At 50.5% G+C, this 17,239-nt stretch overlaps 1 protein-coding gene across 1 annotated transcript in view; it reads right to left on the bottom strand.

Moving 5' to 3' along the window:
- CCDC68 (coiled-coil domain containing 68) overlaps nucleotides 1-16,425 on the bottom strand; it is a 79,326-nt gene extending 62,901 nt beyond the window's left edge. The window contains exon 1 of the mRNA XM_073619991.1: nucleotides 16,123-16,425. The gene's annotated coding sequence lies outside the window, so the exon portion shown is untranslated. The remainder of the gene's footprint in view (nucleotides 1-16,122) is intronic.
- Nucleotides 16,426-17,239: the final 814 nt, after the last annotated feature.

A 17,239-nucleotide genomic window follows, 5' to 3' on the forward strand; every position in this document is an offset into this window, starting at 1 on the left:
TTTGCAGTGCGGAGAATATTTGTTCACAGTGGAGCAACCTACCATGTCGCCCCGTGCTTATCGTGTGGATTGGGCTACAGGAATTGCCACAGTGGAAACTACTGCCATTGCTGCTGGAGAGCAACAGGCCGTGATCTCGTCTGCTGCCGTGAGTGCTTCCGAGGAAGATGCCGCTGTTACTGCTTCCTCAGCGGATATCACCGTTATGTCTACGTCTACTACACCTATCCCCGTTGCACCTGTCCAGAGGAAGGTGGGATATGTGAAGGCTTCCCGCGGCCGTGGTCGAGGCCTACCCCAGAGACTACCCAAACCGGAGCAATATATGGATCCGGAGAAGTCCACGTCAGGAACGGGTGAGAGATCAAAGGGGAATGTATCTGGGACTCTTCGTAAATATTTGCCAGCAGAGGAGTTGAGAGACTCGGAGATAGATTCTATGTCAGATCTCTCCGGTGATGATTTGTTTGAAACAATGTCACAGGAACTATTGTGGGCCCAGGGTGAAGATGTTGCTTCTGCCTTAACTTTCTTAGAGTGGACAGCCCTGGATTCTGGGAAGACATCACCTTGTGTGGAGCCGCACAGTACTACCAAAGAGACATTGTCTAAAGTTGCTAGTTTGCTTCCGACACCTGTCAGGTCTATGGTGAGTAAATCACCAAACTCTTGTGTGCCCCCTGGTTTGGGGAAAAATAGATCTTTGCCTAAACTTGCACGTTTACAGAGAGTGCTCACCAAACGTGTTGCCACAGAATATGGTCTGGAATTTCCATATGTTACTCAGGAAATTATGCAGCAAATTGAGGCCAACCGGGAACTGTGGTACAGTGAAGCTTTTTTTGACTATTTGTCTGTGCCAAAACCTTTCCGGAAAACTGGATATTCTGTTGTCATGGATGAATGCTTCAATGGATGTTTCCTACACTGGAACTATGGTCGGCACATCTATGCTGACAAAGTGGTCATTTGCAGACCTGGAAAAGATGATGTTGTGTACTTTATCACTACAATGGATAAACTGGGAAAGAAACTGACATTGCCAGATCCCCGGTTTTACTGGTGATTATGAACAAGAACTTTGGGGTATATAGTTAGAGAGTGTCAGTATATAGAGATCTCCGTGGTCAAGAAGTGATATTCATCCCAACGTTTTCAAATCCAAAGACTCTTTGCTATCTGGATTTTCTTTATTGAATGTATGTGATTCACTCAAAGATAGGGATGTACTTTTCAAGTTACTTTAGTTCGTTTCCATTAAAAGGAAAAGTATACGGAAAGAGAGTGTCCTTCTTTTGGAATGAGGCTTTGCTCCTAAACTGTTTAGCGAGGATACTGTACATATTTAGTGTGTGTCTAACTTTGTTTTTTTGTCAGGAACAATTGGATCTCCTATCAAGCTGTTAGGCTTTTCAGCTAGATAGTGGGACTTGTAACAATTCTAAATGTGATTCCTTTTACGGATGTGAATATGTTTTTCTATAAATGTTAAAACTGTAATATCTCTATACTGTCTTTTCTTTTTCCTTCATCCAAGTTTTTTTTTAAGTTCAAATACCTACTCTCAGGCTTGGGAGTTATTTTGACAGACGTTGAGGACAATGTCTATTGTAGTGGGGGGAGTATGTAGCGCTGGTAGATTTTCAATCGACTGCTTGTAGGTACATTTAGTGGGTTATCTGTTTATACATAGTCAGATTTGCCTCTGTTCCAGCTTGGCTGAGTTGCATGTAGTTTCACACTGTGCCTGTGGGTGTCGTTTTCGCCGTGGGTCGGTGTTGGAAAGGCAACACGTTGAAGCGAATGAGTGCTCCTCTTTCCCGGAGATAACTCGGTGGAGGTGGTCCTCCGAGCTGCATTCTGGGAGAGGGTATTTATGGGACAGACGCCATGTTTTAGGGTTCTTTTCGTTCCACCTGCTGGCCCTCCTGGCCAACAGGTATGTGCTAGGAGTACTACGTCGTGGTCCTCCGACCGGGAGGCCCACGTTGCTGCAGCGTGTGGGTGGGCCCAGAAGCCTGTCTGGGGCCTACCACAGCAGCAAGGGAATGGTCCTGGGCTGTCTGTCCTACGGGAAGAAGCTGGACAACTGAGAAGATCCCAGGGGGAGACCCGTCATGGAAGGATCATGCAGAGTGCTGGTCTGGAGAGGGGCCTGGTGACTCAGTTGGAGAACGTATCCTAAAGTAATCCTACCGCATAGTACTGCCGGGTAGGCCTAAAGGTTCTAGTGCTGTGTTTGTAATTCATTGTAAACCATTACATCCTGTGGCAGAGGATCGTACGGTTTCTATTCCATTCAAGTCTGTGGCAGAGACTTTTGTTCGTGCTGCGTACTGGCTGCTAGGTTAGTGAAAGAAACCTATCCAGGCGGGCAAAGACTCAGTTCCAAAAAGAGAGAGTACATTCATCTACCATCATCAAGATTCCAATTCCTAATACTACACTAAACAACCCCCACACCTCTATTAGTGAGATACTACTGCAATAGAGAGAAACATAGTGCCCAAAGCATACTCTCCACCGTGCCCCAGAGTCTCCCTCCATGCTGAACTGCTAATGGAACATCATCCTAGCAGACAGCTGCAGGCTCTAATCATCACACCAAACAAAACAACCACCTAGTGAAGAAAAGGAAAACTGCCCCTGCACCTCTCCTACTTGGGCCTGGCCGGGAACCTGGGCGCCTGCATCCGCCATTGCTGCCAACCACTCTGTCTCCTCCATCACGAGCGCCGCTGCAGCCGCCTGTGTGCTCCTTAAATGAAGCTCCTCTGGCGTCCATCGCTCAGGAGCGGAAGGAAATCCCGGCCAGATGACCCACTCCTTCCTCCTGCGTTCCAGCAGCCGGAACCACGTGCTGCTATGCCCCACCGGAAGTCTTGGCCCCCCCCCTGGAAATGACGTCACCCGCCATCCAGGACTCTGCACTGACATGCCAAGACCTGGCATGGACGCTCCAACTGAGCACACCTGACGTCCCCCGAGCACCCGGGGCAGACGACCACCAGCACCGGAGCAACCGCCCTCTTGTGCGAGAGGGAGCTGGGCTGGTCTGATAGGAAAAAACAAAAAAGTACTGCCAAAACCCCCTCCTTGGAAATAGCACAGCCCCTCTGGTTCCCCAGCAGTGCTTCCACCAAGGCAGAGGAAACACTAAAACTAATGGCATGGTGAAAGCAGCTGATTTTAAAGGGGCGATGTCACGTGGTGTTTCCTGTTAAGAGGTGAAGCTACGCTCTCTCCAAGGTGCTGTCCTGAAAGGCAAAGGGGGAAAAATGTACCGTTTATTTATAATAATATGTCGATAACTAGATTGCATTATCGCATGAGTGTTCAAAAGATCTTTAGAAATCCGTCCATTTTTTTTTTTCCAACAGTTTTTAAACTGTGTATGGCCAGCTTTACCTGCATCCTTCATAATTTGGCGAAGTTTGATAAATATTGAATCCATGGGTTCCACATTCTATATGCCCCCTAGCGAATCCTTGGTTGACCCTCTTCTATATCTACTTTTCCTTACCGTAATTTTTCCTCCTCTATTTTCTTGCTTCTTTTATTAATTGATCTCATTCTTATTTCTCGGTGTACTTGGTCTACTTTACTATTTTTTTGTTTGTTTTTAGAGGTTTGTATTCCTTGCAGGGGCGGACTGACCACTGAGCCACTCGGACACTGCCCGAGGGCCCTGGGCCACTAGGGGGCCCCATCAGGGTTGCCAGCCTCAGTAAAACCAGGGACAGTATGTATAAATCTGTTTTTTTTACATCTGTGTGTGTATACTGTGTGTACATGTATGTGTATACTGTGTGATTGTATACTGTGTGTGTGTGTGTGTGTATACTGTGTGGCCCCATAATCTCTGATTGCCCGGGGGGCCCATAATTTCCTATTGCCCGGGGGCCCCCATGAGTTATCAGTCCGCTCCCGATTCCTTGGATTAGTCATAGCACAAGCCGATCAGGGAATACCAGCCAATAACGGCTGACGGCACCCGCTGATCGGCGAGGAGGAAGACAGGATAGAGCTCTGCCCATATAAACAATGCAGAGCTCTCTCCCGTCAGCGGGGGATGTGCTGGTTTTTGTTTCCCTGCCAAGGGAATAAAAACCATTGCTTCCCTTAGCAACAGCAGCTCACAGCACACACATAAACACTAGGTAGGCACATATTTAACCCTTTGATCGCCCTAGATGCTAACCCCTTCCCAGCCAGTGACATTAGTACAGTGACAGTGCATATTTTTTTAGCACTGATCACTGTATTTGTGTCACTGGTTCCCACAAAGTGTTCACCACTATAAAGTTGCTGATTGCTGCCATTACTAGTATTAAAAAAAATAAAATAAAAAAATGCCAGTATATACTGTATCCCATAGTTTGTAGACGCTATAATGTTCACGTAAACCAACCTATATACGCTTATTGGGATTTTTTTTTTTACACCAAAGACGTAGCAGAATACATATAGGCCCACATTTGAGAAATTTGAAGAAATTCATTTTTTTCTCTATTGCATAGGTTTTATAGCAGAAATGAAAAAAAATTGTTTTTTTTTTTTCTAAAATTTTCAATTTTTTTTTTCTGTTTTTAGCGGAAAAAATAAAAAACCCAGAGGTGTTCAAATACCACCAAAAGAAAGCTCTATTTGTGGGAAAAAAAATAGACATAAATTTAGTTTGAGTATAGTGTTGCATGAACACGCAATTGTCAGTTAAATTAACAGTGCCCTTTCACAAAAAAATGACCTGGTCATGAAGGGGGTAAATCTTCTGGAGGTCAAGTGGTTAAAAAGACTTAAGCTGTGTGTGGATGGTGCCAAGTCAGCAGGCGAACATACTGTCCAGACAGAATGGGGTTGATTTACTAAAACTGGAGAGTGCAAAATTTGGTGCAGCTGTGCATGGTAGCCAATCAGCTTCTAGCTTCAACTTGTTCAACAAACCTGGAAGCTGATTGGTTTCTGTGCACAGCTGCACCAGATTTTGCACTCTCCAGTTTTAGTAAATCAACCTCACTGGATCTAATGTAGGATGCAGCTCACCCTTTCACCCTTTCTTGCACTTGTTAATCCCCACAGTATCAAATTATAACAAGAAATATTCTGATTAGTCAAATCCCAAGAAAAGAAAAAGGAAAAACACGGCGCCAGACTAATCTTATACATATAGCCTGTCAATCCCAACAAGTAGTCTGCGCTGCACCAAACATTCCCACAGTCCCTAGGTTAGCTGGGTGATTAAAGTCACCCGTCACTGTCCAAGGTTTTTGACAAATGACTCCGCCCCCCCGGTGACTCACATCTATCGGTGACAACATCAATATCCTCATTTTGTTACTCTTCTGTTAACTCTTATGCCGCGTACACACGGACGGACTTTGACAGGAAATGTTGGATATGAGCTTGTTGTCTGAAAGTCCGACCGTGTGTAGGCTCCATCGAAAATTTGCTGTCAGAATTTCCGCCAACAAAACGTTTGAAAGCAGGTTCTCAAATTTTCTGCCAACAAAACTTGTTGTCGGAAAGTCTGATTGTCTGTACACAAGTCCATCGCACAAAAGTTCACGCATGCTCGGAATCAAGCAGAAGGAGCAGCACTGGCTATTGAACTTCCTTTTTCTCGGCTCGTCGTATGTCTTGTACGTCACTGTGTTCCCACATTCGGAATTTTGGGCCAACCTTTGTGTGACCGTGTGTATGCAAGACAAGTTTGAGCCAACATCCTTCGGAAAAAAAATCCACGGTTTTGTTGTCGGAAAATCCGAACGTGTGTACGGGGAATTACACACCATCTCTTCCAAGACTGACTGTCATTTACCACCTTCCTCTCCATCCCTGAAACGTAAAATCCTCTGTGATGGTAATGTTGTAGGCCCCATGCACACTGGGCATTTAGCCTGGTTATGGTTGCCACCTGTTTCACCTGGACAGTCTCCGTGTTTTGAATAATGTATCCAGTTTTCCGTCCGCCTGAAAACCAGACACATTATTCAGACCAGACCATGGCTCCCTAAGATAGCTGGAGGGAGGATTGGGCATTCTCCTCCCTCCAGGCTGCAGGGGGGCGATAGAGAGCTGGCACTGATACTGAGAGCTCACCTAAGACCCCCTTCACACTGGGATGGGCAGACATTGACGGTAAAACACTTCTAGTTTTAGCGGCGCTATAGCGGCTGAATAAAGGGTTAAATGTGCCCGTGCAGCACCGCTGCTGAAGCACTTTGCAGGTGCTTCGGCAGCAGTGCCCATTCATTTCAGTGGGCAGGGGCAGTTTAGGAGCAGATTACCGCTCCTCCACCGCCCCAAAGATGCTGCTTGCAGGATTTTTTTAACTTCCTGCCAGCGCCTTTTCCCAGTGTGAAAGCACTCAGGCTCTCACACTGGGACTGCAGGGGAGGCATTTTTTGGGCACTTTACAGGTGCTATTTTTAGCCAAAAAGCACCTGAAAAATACCCCAGTGTGAAAGAGGTCTAAGTCTCAGCGATGCACCGCAGGGGAGTGAAGACATAGTGCCTGGAGAAAGGAAGAGAGGAAGGAGAGGCTGTTTTCTTTGCAGTTTGTGATCTGTGAGTACAGAGGGAAGGGGGGGGGGCAACCCTGATGTTTGGAGGGACACCTGATGTAAGGGGGGGGGGGATTGTGATGTGTTGAGGGACTCTCATGGGAACACCAGATGTATGGGGGGGGGGGCACCAGATGTAAGGGAGGGGGGATGCTAATGGGCACACCAGATATAAGGGGGACTGCTGATGGGGACACCAGATGTAGGAGGGGACACCAGATGCAAGGGGGGGGGGGGAACACTGATCACTGATGGGGACTCCAGATGTAAGGAAGGGGGGTGCTGATGGTCTCACCAGATGTAAGAGGGGACTGCTGATGGGGGATACCAGATGTAAGAAGGGGGGACACCAGATGTAAGGGGGGGATGCTGATGGGCACACCAGATGTAAGGGGGGGACACCAAATGTAAGGGGGGGGACACTGATGGGGACACCAGATATAAGGAAGGGGGATGCTGATGGGCACACCAGATGTAGGGGGGAATGTTTATGGGGACACCAGACGTTAAGGGGGGACGCTGATGGGCACACCAGATGTAAGGGGGGGGGGGACTGCTGATGGTGACACCAGATGTAAGGGGGGGGACACTAATAGGGACACCAGATGTAAGGTGGGGGGCGCTGATGGGGACCCCAGATGTAAGGGGGGGCGCTGATGGGGACCCCAGATGTAAGGGGGGGCTGCTGATGGGGACACCAGATGTAAGGGGAGGGGACACTGATGGGGACACCAGATGTAAGGGGAGGGGACACTGATGGGGACACCAGATGTAAGGTGTTTTTATTTTCTTTTACATGAAATATGGATGTAATTGGGCTACTTTTATGTTAAGTTAGAGAGCAATTCGGAACTTGGACTGGAAGAAATTTTTAGCAAACAATCTTCTTGAATTTTAAATCATTACGCCTGCCCTAGGTGGACATTTTTGCGTTGCAGGAATGTGCGCAAAATTGTGTGCATTTCTGCAATGCAGAATCACACAGCCCTTTTGCAGATGTGCAGCAGTGCCAACAGCCCTTTTGCAGATGTGCAGCAGTGCCATTAAGCCTTAATGGCACAACCACACACCTTGCTTTTGCACTTATTCACCTACGGCAAAACATATGGTAACAAAATACCATGCATTTTGCAGCACAATTTTTAAAAAGGTTATACGTCCATTTGTACTACATTTTGTTTTTTATTTGTTTTGTATACTACAAGAAAAGAAAAAAAACGCTGCTAAAGTGTTGGGGTTTGGCTTGAAGAAAAGGTGGCAACCTGGCATTTAGCTGGGGCCAAGGGCTCAGGTGGCCCGTCCAGCCCTTCTGCCAGCAGTCTGTCAAACACTAGAAGAGGCTGACCACTGCTGTGGCTGTACGGGGCGGGATGGTGCACCTAGCACTACAAAATGTTAGGGCAGTACGTACTGTACCCAGGGACAAATCCCCGGATCATAGTGTGCATAGTCTAAACACAGGTTCACTTTACACTGAACGCAGGGATAAGTCAATCATCTACTCCTTTAGTAAACATCTAGGAGTCATTAAAATGCATTGAAGTAACAATATTCCAAGGATGAGAAGGAGTTTGCTGACCCAAAAGTAAATATCCTCCCCCATTGTAGCAATCCTAGTGGAACCCCACACCCGCACAAAACTGGGAAAACCTGCTGGGTGTTAAAAATATAAGTGCCACCCAGACAAGGAATCTGCTTTAAGACTCCATTCACCCCACTCATTCATACCAATGCGTTTTTTTTTTCAGAAAGGCAGGACATTATTTTTAACATGGGTTCCTATGGAATCACATACACATCAATGAATTATTTGTGCCCCTGCCTTTTTGGAAAGGGTCAGGGACTTTTTTTTAAGGCTTTGTTCACACTTTTGCGTGCTGTGCGGGCTGCGTTTGCGTGGGCATGGCAGCCTATTCATTTGAATGGGCTGCCATGCCTTGCAAAACATGTCTCTGCACCTTTCCAGAAATCGCAGCCTGCACAGGAACCACACTACAGTGCGATTTCCAGTGTGGGCGGCGTGCTATTAAGATTAATGTCAGTCTTACTCTGACATTTATGGTAATACCTCACATGTTTAGCACAATTTGTTTAAACATGCGCACCCTACCCTGCACACCCTATTGGGGTGTGTACAGGGGTTCCTTTCATTTTTCAAAGTTATATTTACTTATCATTATGTAGCACCCTGGTGTTTAGGCAGGGTTGCTAACCAATTTAATTTGCCAGGTAGTAATTGTCCTGGCTAATTGTTTTGAGATCCACCGATTTCCCCCTAATTCTGGAATTGGTGCACTTGTCTCTTCTGTCACTAGGTGGCACTGTAGCTACTGACATTAGATAGACAAGGGCAAAGCAAGGACAGATTATGGATGGATGGGGTGTCTCAGCCAATTTATTTAAGCCCCTTGGCCTTTTGGGGGAGTCTATTTATTTGGGTGGAGTCAGATGATAGGGGTTCTGTGCCACCTGGAAGGATGTCTGGGTGGACGTGTGTTATGTCGCCCCGGGCTGCTAGGCCGGAAGCCTGAGGCCTATCCCGGGGACATCTGGCTGCTAGGCTGCCTGAGGCCTATCCAGGAGCAGGAGAAGCAGTGTAGGGTTGGGACTGCAGGATTGGAGTCCAACCGAGTTGAGAAGGTTCAGCCGAACAGGGAACCAGTTGTGGTCGGAGGTAGAGGGGAAGCTGTAACCTCTAAGGGACCAAGCACATTGTTACAGGAGACTACTGTGAGTAAGCTGAAGCAAGTACCTGAGCAGTTTTCTCACCAGCCGGGGACAGTGAAGAAGTGGGAAAGCATCAGCAAGTGCCAAGCCAGGGACCCAGCAAGATAGTGGGAGGGACTAGAGGGCACTATTCGACAGAACACTGGCACTGGTGGAGGAGGGGGTGATACAACTACTGGGGCTTTTTTTTACCTTAATGCAGGGAATGAAAAAAAAAGGTGAAAATGTCTTCCGTTTAGAGCCAAATGAATGTGCTGGCCATGCATCAAGATGTTCAAATAAAGGACATCAATTTCGGCAAAGCACAGAAGTGGGTTACCATACATTGTAGTGGGCTCACTGTGCACTCACAGCGCAGTAAGCAAGCTGTCAAAGACTGCTCCTACTCTCTAGTAATGATCGGGAGCCGGTAGGTCTGGCTTTTGATCATGTGACCACTGTGACAGCCTATTACAGTGGTAATGTGATTGGGCAGACTCCCCGTGTAATAGCCCAGTTAAAAAAGGGACACCAGGGTGGGGAAAGAGGCTAGCTAGCAAATGTCACTTTCAGGTTGTTGAGGAACAAGAAGTCCCATCATGCTTAAATGCTGCAACTTGTAGTTTCCAAATAGATGGAGACCTCAAATTGTCTACACATGAGTAGTTTTCCCATGTAGCTCCCAATTGTCCCCCATTTGGATGGACTATTTTAAAACCAAATGCCTCTGACGTATCGGTCTAAAATCTATGTCAAGACAACATTTTTTTCAAGTTTTGGATGAAGTGGGGAAGGATTTTTTGTGCCATGGGGCTCCCTAAATGTAGAACTTAAGGCAAAAGTTTTCTGGGTTTTTTTTGCCATTTTGGATAGAGTAAGGGAGTGTTATAATCCATGTCAATGTCTTTTTTGCGACCTGTATCCCATTGGGCAGATTTACCTGCATGAGCACAGTCATGGCGCCGGGGGAGCCGAGTGAGCACAGTCATGGCGCCGGGGGAGCCGAGTGAGCACAGTCATGGCGCCGGGGGAGCCGAGTGAGCACAGTCATGGCGCCGGGGGAGCCGAGTGAGCACAGTCATGGCGCCGGGGGAGCCGAGTGAGCACAGTCATGGCGCCGGGGGAGCCGAGTGAGCACAGTCAGGGCGCCGGGGGAGCCGAGTGAGCACAGTCAGGGCGCCGGGGGAGCCGAGTGAGCACAGTCAGGGCGCCGGGGGAGCCGAGTGAGCACAGTCATGGCGCCGGGGGAGCCGAGTGAGCACAGTCATGGTGCGGTTGGCGCCAAGGGAGCACAGTCATGGCGCCGGGGGAGCCGAGTGAGCACAGTCATGGCGCCGGGGGAGCCGAGTGAGCACAGTCATGGCGCCGGGGGAGCCGAGTGAGCACAGTCAGGGCGCCGGGGGAGCCGAGTGAGCACAGTCAGGGCGCCGGGGGAGCCGAGTGAGCACAGTCAGGGCGCCGGGGGAGCCGAGTGAGCACAGTCAGGGCGCCGGGGGAGCCGAGTGAGCACAGTCAGGGCCCCGGGGGAGCCGAGTGAGCACAGTCAGGGCGCCGGGGGAGCCGAGTGAGCACAGTCAGGGCGCCGGGGGAGCCGAGTGAGCACAGTCAGGGCGCCGGGGGAGCCGAGTGAGCACAGTCAGGGCGCCGGGGGAGCCGAGTGAGCACAGTCAGGGCGCCGGGGGAGCCGAGTGAGCACAGTCAGGGCGCCGGGGGAGCCGAGTGAGCACAGTCAGGGCGCCGGGGGAGCCGAGTGAGCACAGTCAGGGCGCCGGGGGAGCCGAGTGAGCACAGTCATGGCGCCGGGGGAGCCGAGTGAGCACAGTCATGGCGCCGGGGGAGCCGAGTGAGCACAGTCAGGGCGCCGGGGGAGCCGAGTGAGCACAGTCAGGGCGCCGGGGGAGCCGAGTGAGCACAGTCAGGGCGCCGGGGGAGCCGAGTGAGCACAGTCAGGGCGCCGGGGGAGCCGAGTGAGCACAGTCAGGGCGCCGGGGGAGCCGAGTGAGCACAGTCAGGGCGCCGGGGGAGCCGAGTGAGCACAGTCAGGGCGCCGGGGGAGCCGAGTGAGCACAGTCAGGGCGCCGGGGGAGCCGAGTGAGCACAGTCAGGGCGCCGGGGGAGCCGAGTGAGCACAGTCAGGGCGCCGGGGGAGCCGAGTGAGCACAGTCAGGGCGCCGGGGGAGCCGAGTGAGCACAGTCAGGGCGCCGGGGGAGCCGAGTGAGCACAGTCAGGGCGCCGGGGGAGCCGAGTGAGCACAGTCAGGGCGCCGGGGGAGCCGAGTGAGCACAGTCAGGGCGCCGGGGGAGCCGAGTGAGCACAGTCAGGGCGCCGGGGGAGCCGAGTGAGCACAGTCAGGGCGCCGGGGGAGCCGAGTGAGCACAGTCAGGGCGCCGGGGGAGCCGAGTGAGCACAGTCAGGGCGCCGGGGGAGCCGAGTGAGCACAGTCAGGGCGCCGGGGGAGCCGAGTGAGCACAGTCAGGGCGCCGGGGGAGCCGAGTGAGCACAGTCAGGGCGCCGGGGGAGCCGAGTGAGCACAGTCAGGGCGCCGGGGGAGCCGAGTGAGCACAGTCAGGGCGCCGGGGGGGGGAGCCGAGTGAGCACAGTCAGGGCGCCGGGGGAGCCGAGTGAGCACAGTCAAGGCGCCGGGGGAGCCGAGTGAGCACAGTCAGGGCGCCGGGGGAGCCGAGTGAGCACAGTCAGGGCGCCGGGGGAGCCGAGTGAGCACAGTCAGGGCGCCGGGGGAGCCGAGTGAGCACAGTCAGGGCGCCGGGGGAGCCGAGTGAACACAGTCAGGGCGCCGGGGGAGCCGAGTGAGCACAGTCAGGGCGCCGGGGGAGCCGAGTGAGCACAGTCATGGCGCCGGGGGAGCCGAGTGAGCACAGTCAGGGCGCCGGGGGAGCCGAGTGAGCACAGTCATGGTGCGGTTGGCGCCAAGGGAGCACAGTCATGGCGCCGGGGGAGCCGAGTGAGCACAGTCATGGCGCCGGGGGAGCCGAGTGAGCACAGTCATGGCGCCGGGGGAGCCGAGTGAGCACAGTCAGGGCGCCGGGGGAGCCGAGTGAGCACAGTCAGGGCGCCGGGGGAGCCGAGTGAGCACAGTCAGGGCGCCGGGGGAGCCGAGTGAGCACAGTCAGGGCGCCGGGGGAGCCGAGTGAGCACAGTCAGGGCGCCGGGGGAGCCGAGTGAGCACAGTCAGGGCGCCGGGGGAGCCGAGTGAGCACAGTCATGGTGCGGTTGGCGCCAAGGGAGCACAGTCATGGCGCCGGGGGAGCCGAGTGAGCACAGTCATGGCGCCGGGGGAGCCGAGTGAGCACAGTCATGGCTCCGGGGGAGCCGAGTGAGCACAGTCATGGCGCCGGGGGAGCCGAGTGAGCACAGTCATGGCGCCGGGGGAGCCGAGTGAGCACAGTCATGGCGCCGGGGGAGCCGAGTGAGCACAGTCATGGCGCCGGGGGAGCCGAGTGAGCACAGTCATGGCGCCGGGGGAGCCGAGTGAGCACAGTCAGGGCGCCGGGGGAGCCGAGTGAGCACAGTCATGGTGCGTTTGGCGCCAAGGGAGCACAGTCATGGTGCGGTTGGCGCCAAGTGAGCACAGTCATGGTGCGGTTGGCGCCAAGTGAGCACAGTCATGGTGCGGTTGGCGCCAAGTGAGCACAGTCAAGGTGCTAGGGATGCTAAATGATCATAGTCATGGTGCTGGGGATGCTAAATGATTATGGTCATGGTGCTGGAGAGCCAAAGGGTCACAGCCATGGTGCTGCGGACAGAAAATGATCATAGTCATAGTTTTGAAGTGCCTAAAAAAAATGCCTTGAAAGGATTATATTAATAATAATAATAAAAAAAATTTACAGCACAATGCTAAATACTAAAAAATAATAATAATAATAATAATAATCTTTTATTATTTCGTGTTGTGCTGTAAATATTATTAATATCATCCTTTATTTTTTAGTCTTGTCTTTTAAATATCATTATTATTAATAAAAAATAATAGTGCTTTAAATAATAAAAGGGTACAAACTCAAAACAACATAGTCTGAAAACCTAGGTTGTTGTTGAGTGATCATTCCCTTTTTCTCTCAATGAGAATAATACCTACACTGCACGTGCACTATACTGTACGTTGGATGAGTAAAGACAAAAACTAACCTCAGGTTCTGGGGATGTGGCTGCCCAATAGGGCATGAACAAATCTCTATTGTTTGTTGTTCCCAGTGACAGATCAGCTTGTGTGTGGCTAACCTATGACACATAAAAAACAAACAGGAGATCCCATTGGGCTCGGCTCCACGTGCAATTTTCAAATGCTAAATGATAAGAAGTTACCCTTTTTGCTGACAAAATTGGGAACAAAAATTAAATCAGTGTAAGGCCCCATTTACACTTGCAAATGGGGCAGTTTGTGATTAGGGGCTACATTGTAAGCAGTGGGAGGCTGACAGTTTCTGCAGCTTTTCGTGGCCACTTGCACATAAATCGCTCAAGGACAGTCTGCGTCCAGGGCCGATCATTCGCCATTTTTTTCTATGCGCATGCATAGAGGTGCATTAGGCAGGTGCATTGTCATGCATCAACGTGCATTTCCTTTCTGCAGTGATGTGTCTTGACGCATGTTTTTCAAAGTGTTTTTGAGTGTAGAATTTGGAGTGAATAGAGCAGCCTTTCACAAAGTCTTGATAATACTGTTACCAACGCATCAAAGTCTTATATTCGTTTTGGTGCGCTGCCATTTACTTCTATGGGCCTCCTAATGCACTGAAACACAGAAAACAGGTCATATTTTTCAAAACACTCTGTACTGCAGGGCTGAGATGGGAAGGAATGCTATTTTTATTATGGGGAAGTTGGACAGTTGATTTGCCTGGGTGTTCTGACCCCCTGGCTTCAGTAATGTCTACAGTAAGTCACTGACCAAAATCAGGGATACAGACCGATAAAGTCAAGAGTCTTTACCTGCATGCTTGTTGTGGGTCAGTGACTCAAAGTATTGAAGTATTTTTGGAAGGAGAAGCCAGCAATGGCTTCTCGCAGGAAGTGTCAGTTCTTAGACTACTGATAGAAGTCATGCAATAACCTGTACAGTTCCATGCCGTATCCCTCATGTTGGAACACAGACAGACACTTACTCTACAGAAGGCCAATGTTACAGGACAACAAATGACACCATGAAACTACATCAGGGTTCTCCAAGCTGCTTTCTAAACAAAGGGCCAGTTTACTGTCTTCAGACTTTGGGGGGTGGACTGTAGTTAATAGTAGAAAATGCCCTGGCATAAGTGGGAGCAAACAAAGCCCCATTATTGGTTGAATACATGTTTATTGAGTTTCAACGTAAAAACAGTTCAATTTAATAAAAGGAATCAAGGAGTAGTAACCAATGACTATCAGTGGGAGGAATAGTGCCCCCCATCGTCGGTGTCAGTGGGAGGAATAGTGCCCCCCATCGTCGGTGTCAGTGGGAGGAATAGTGCCCCCCCATCGTCGGTGTCAGTGGGCGGAATAGTGCCCCCCATCGTCGGTGTCAGTGGGCGGAATAGTGCCCCCCCATCGTCGGTGTCAGTGGGCGGAATAGTGCCCCCCCATCGTCGGTGTCAGTGGGCGGAATAGTGCCCCCCCATCGTCGGTGTCAGTGGGCGGAATAGTGCCCCCCCATCGTCGGTGTCAGTGGGCGGAATAGTGCCCCCCCATCGTCGGTGTCAGTGGGCGGAATAGTGCCCCCCCATCGTCGGTGTCAGTGGGCGGAATAGTGCCCCCCCCATCGTCGGTGTCAGTGGGCGGAATAGTGCCCCCCCCATCGTCGGTGTCAGTGGGCGGAATAGTGCCCCCCCATCGTCGGTGTCAGTGGGCGGAATAGTGCCCCCCCATCGTCGGTGTCAGTGGGCGGAATAGTGCCCCCCATCGTCGGTGTCAGTGGGAGGAATTATGCCCCATCATTGGTGTCAGTGGACGGAATAGTGCCCCAAGGGGCAGATAAAAGAAAGCAAAAATCCCCCAGGCCACAGTTTGGAGACCATTGAACTACATGATCAATGCACATCTTTACATAGTAAGATAGCTAAATCTGGTTAAAAAACAAAAACACACACACACACGTCCATACAGTTTAACACACACACACACACACACACACGGTGCAGGTAGGAAGGATTAGAATGCATTTCATAGGTGTGCACAGCCAAGTGCATTAGGGTTTGCACCCCAAATGTATTAAAACATGGATGGTGTTATTAGGGCATTGGATGGTGTCAGTAAAGCAGTGTCAGTCGTTTTTTTTTTTTATTTGTTGTTTTTTATTTTTTTTTTTAGGAGCCCCGTTGGGGGGCTTTGGTGAAATAGCAGGGGGAATCTGCGCCGTATGGGTTGATTAGGGTGTGCCCAGGCACACCCCCTGCCCACGCCTATGATGCATTGAAACCTTTTTTCTAACCATATCTGGGTTTATCTGGATCCAGTTAAAGAATTTGTGTCAGTCTGTAAGAAAAGCGTATATAATAGCTCACATGTATATCTGTAGTTTGAGGCAGTGAAAGAAATTGGCGTTCCCTTAACTGGTTCATTGACGGCAATGGGAATGCAGAAAGTTCACGAATTGTAACACCTATCTGAAAAGCCTCTGATGGAAGCAATTTGTAACCCTCACCTGGATGCAAGAGAACGGCTGCTTCCACCTCATAGGCTTTGTGACAGGTCCCATTAAAATTTCTGACGTTAGCTACTTAAAATAACAAGCTGCTCTTGGATAACCTCTCCTTTCAGCAAGCTTTTGGCATTCTGAGACTTGTAGTTCCCCTACAGCTGTAGAGCCACCGGTTGCCTGCTTTCGCACATACAAATAACATATTAGCTGCCTACCTGTTGGGCTCCGCAGTAGAACAATGCGTCATCTTCTCTCCAGGTCTCTTCACATCTTTCATCCAGGTAAAGCAGAACTCAGGTGAGACAACCACTCCCAGCACAGCCAGGCAGCCCTGGGCAAAGTTCAGCAGTCCTTCCTCCTCTCTCTCCCCAGTATCGGTCAGGTTTACTTACACCTGTTAGTTGTGCATAGAGGACCTTCCCTGCAGTGTGGGTGACATCAGCCTGTTGTCACTGATAAAATATATTAAACTGATTTCCATAGGCAGCTCCTTCCCTTCCCCTGCAGGTGTGGCCACTGAGCAGGTGAGCCTATGGTGTAACACAATAACCTCATACATAACTCCCCAACCTTCCAGGACTAGGAGGAGGAAACAGATCACCGTTTGTAGAATTCAATCCTTGCCTGCCACACACAGATTCAAAACACAACCGCTGTTTCAAAATGCAGCAATCGCATTCTGCACACTAAAACATAGATATACACTGGCCCAAAATAATTTGAATGAATTACAATATTATAGTATCAATGAATGTGATGATATGTATTGTATACTGGTACTGGTGGCAAATAAAAAAAAAAACAAAACAAATGCTGGAGTAATATGTAAATCTACAATCTACAAACACCATCTTACTAGTGACCAGGGGCGTTGCTAGGTCTACAAAAGATCTGGGGCTAGAGCTCATAGCAGCGTAGTAAAGAAAGTCATACGCTTGGGCGGGCATACACATGTATATACAGTAATATACATGTGTGTATATATATATCCCCAGAGAGCCCCCCATTTATATCAGTGTCCCTAGAGAGCCCCCCTTACATCAAGGTCCCCAGAGAGCCCCTCCTTACACCAGGGTCCCCAGAGAGCCTCCCTTACATCAGGGTCCCCAGAGAGCCCCTCCTTACATCAGAGTCCCCAGAGAGCCTCCCCCTTGCATCAGTGTCCCCAGAGAGCCCCCCTTACATCAGGGTCCCCAGAGAGCCCCTCCTTACATCAGAGTCCCCAGAGAGCCTCCCCCTTGCATCAGGGTCCCCAGAGAGCCCCCCACTTACATTAAGGTCCCCAGAGAGCCTCCCCTTTGCATCAGGGTCCCCAGAGAGCCTCCCCCTTGC

Source organism: Aquarana catesbeiana, linkage group LG01, assembly GCF_042186555.1.
Source record: "Aquarana catesbeiana isolate 2022-GZ linkage group LG01, ASM4218655v1, whole genome shotgun sequence".
In the NCBI taxonomy this organism is placed as follows: Eukaryota; Metazoa; Chordata; class Amphibia; order Anura; family Ranidae; genus Aquarana; species Aquarana catesbeiana.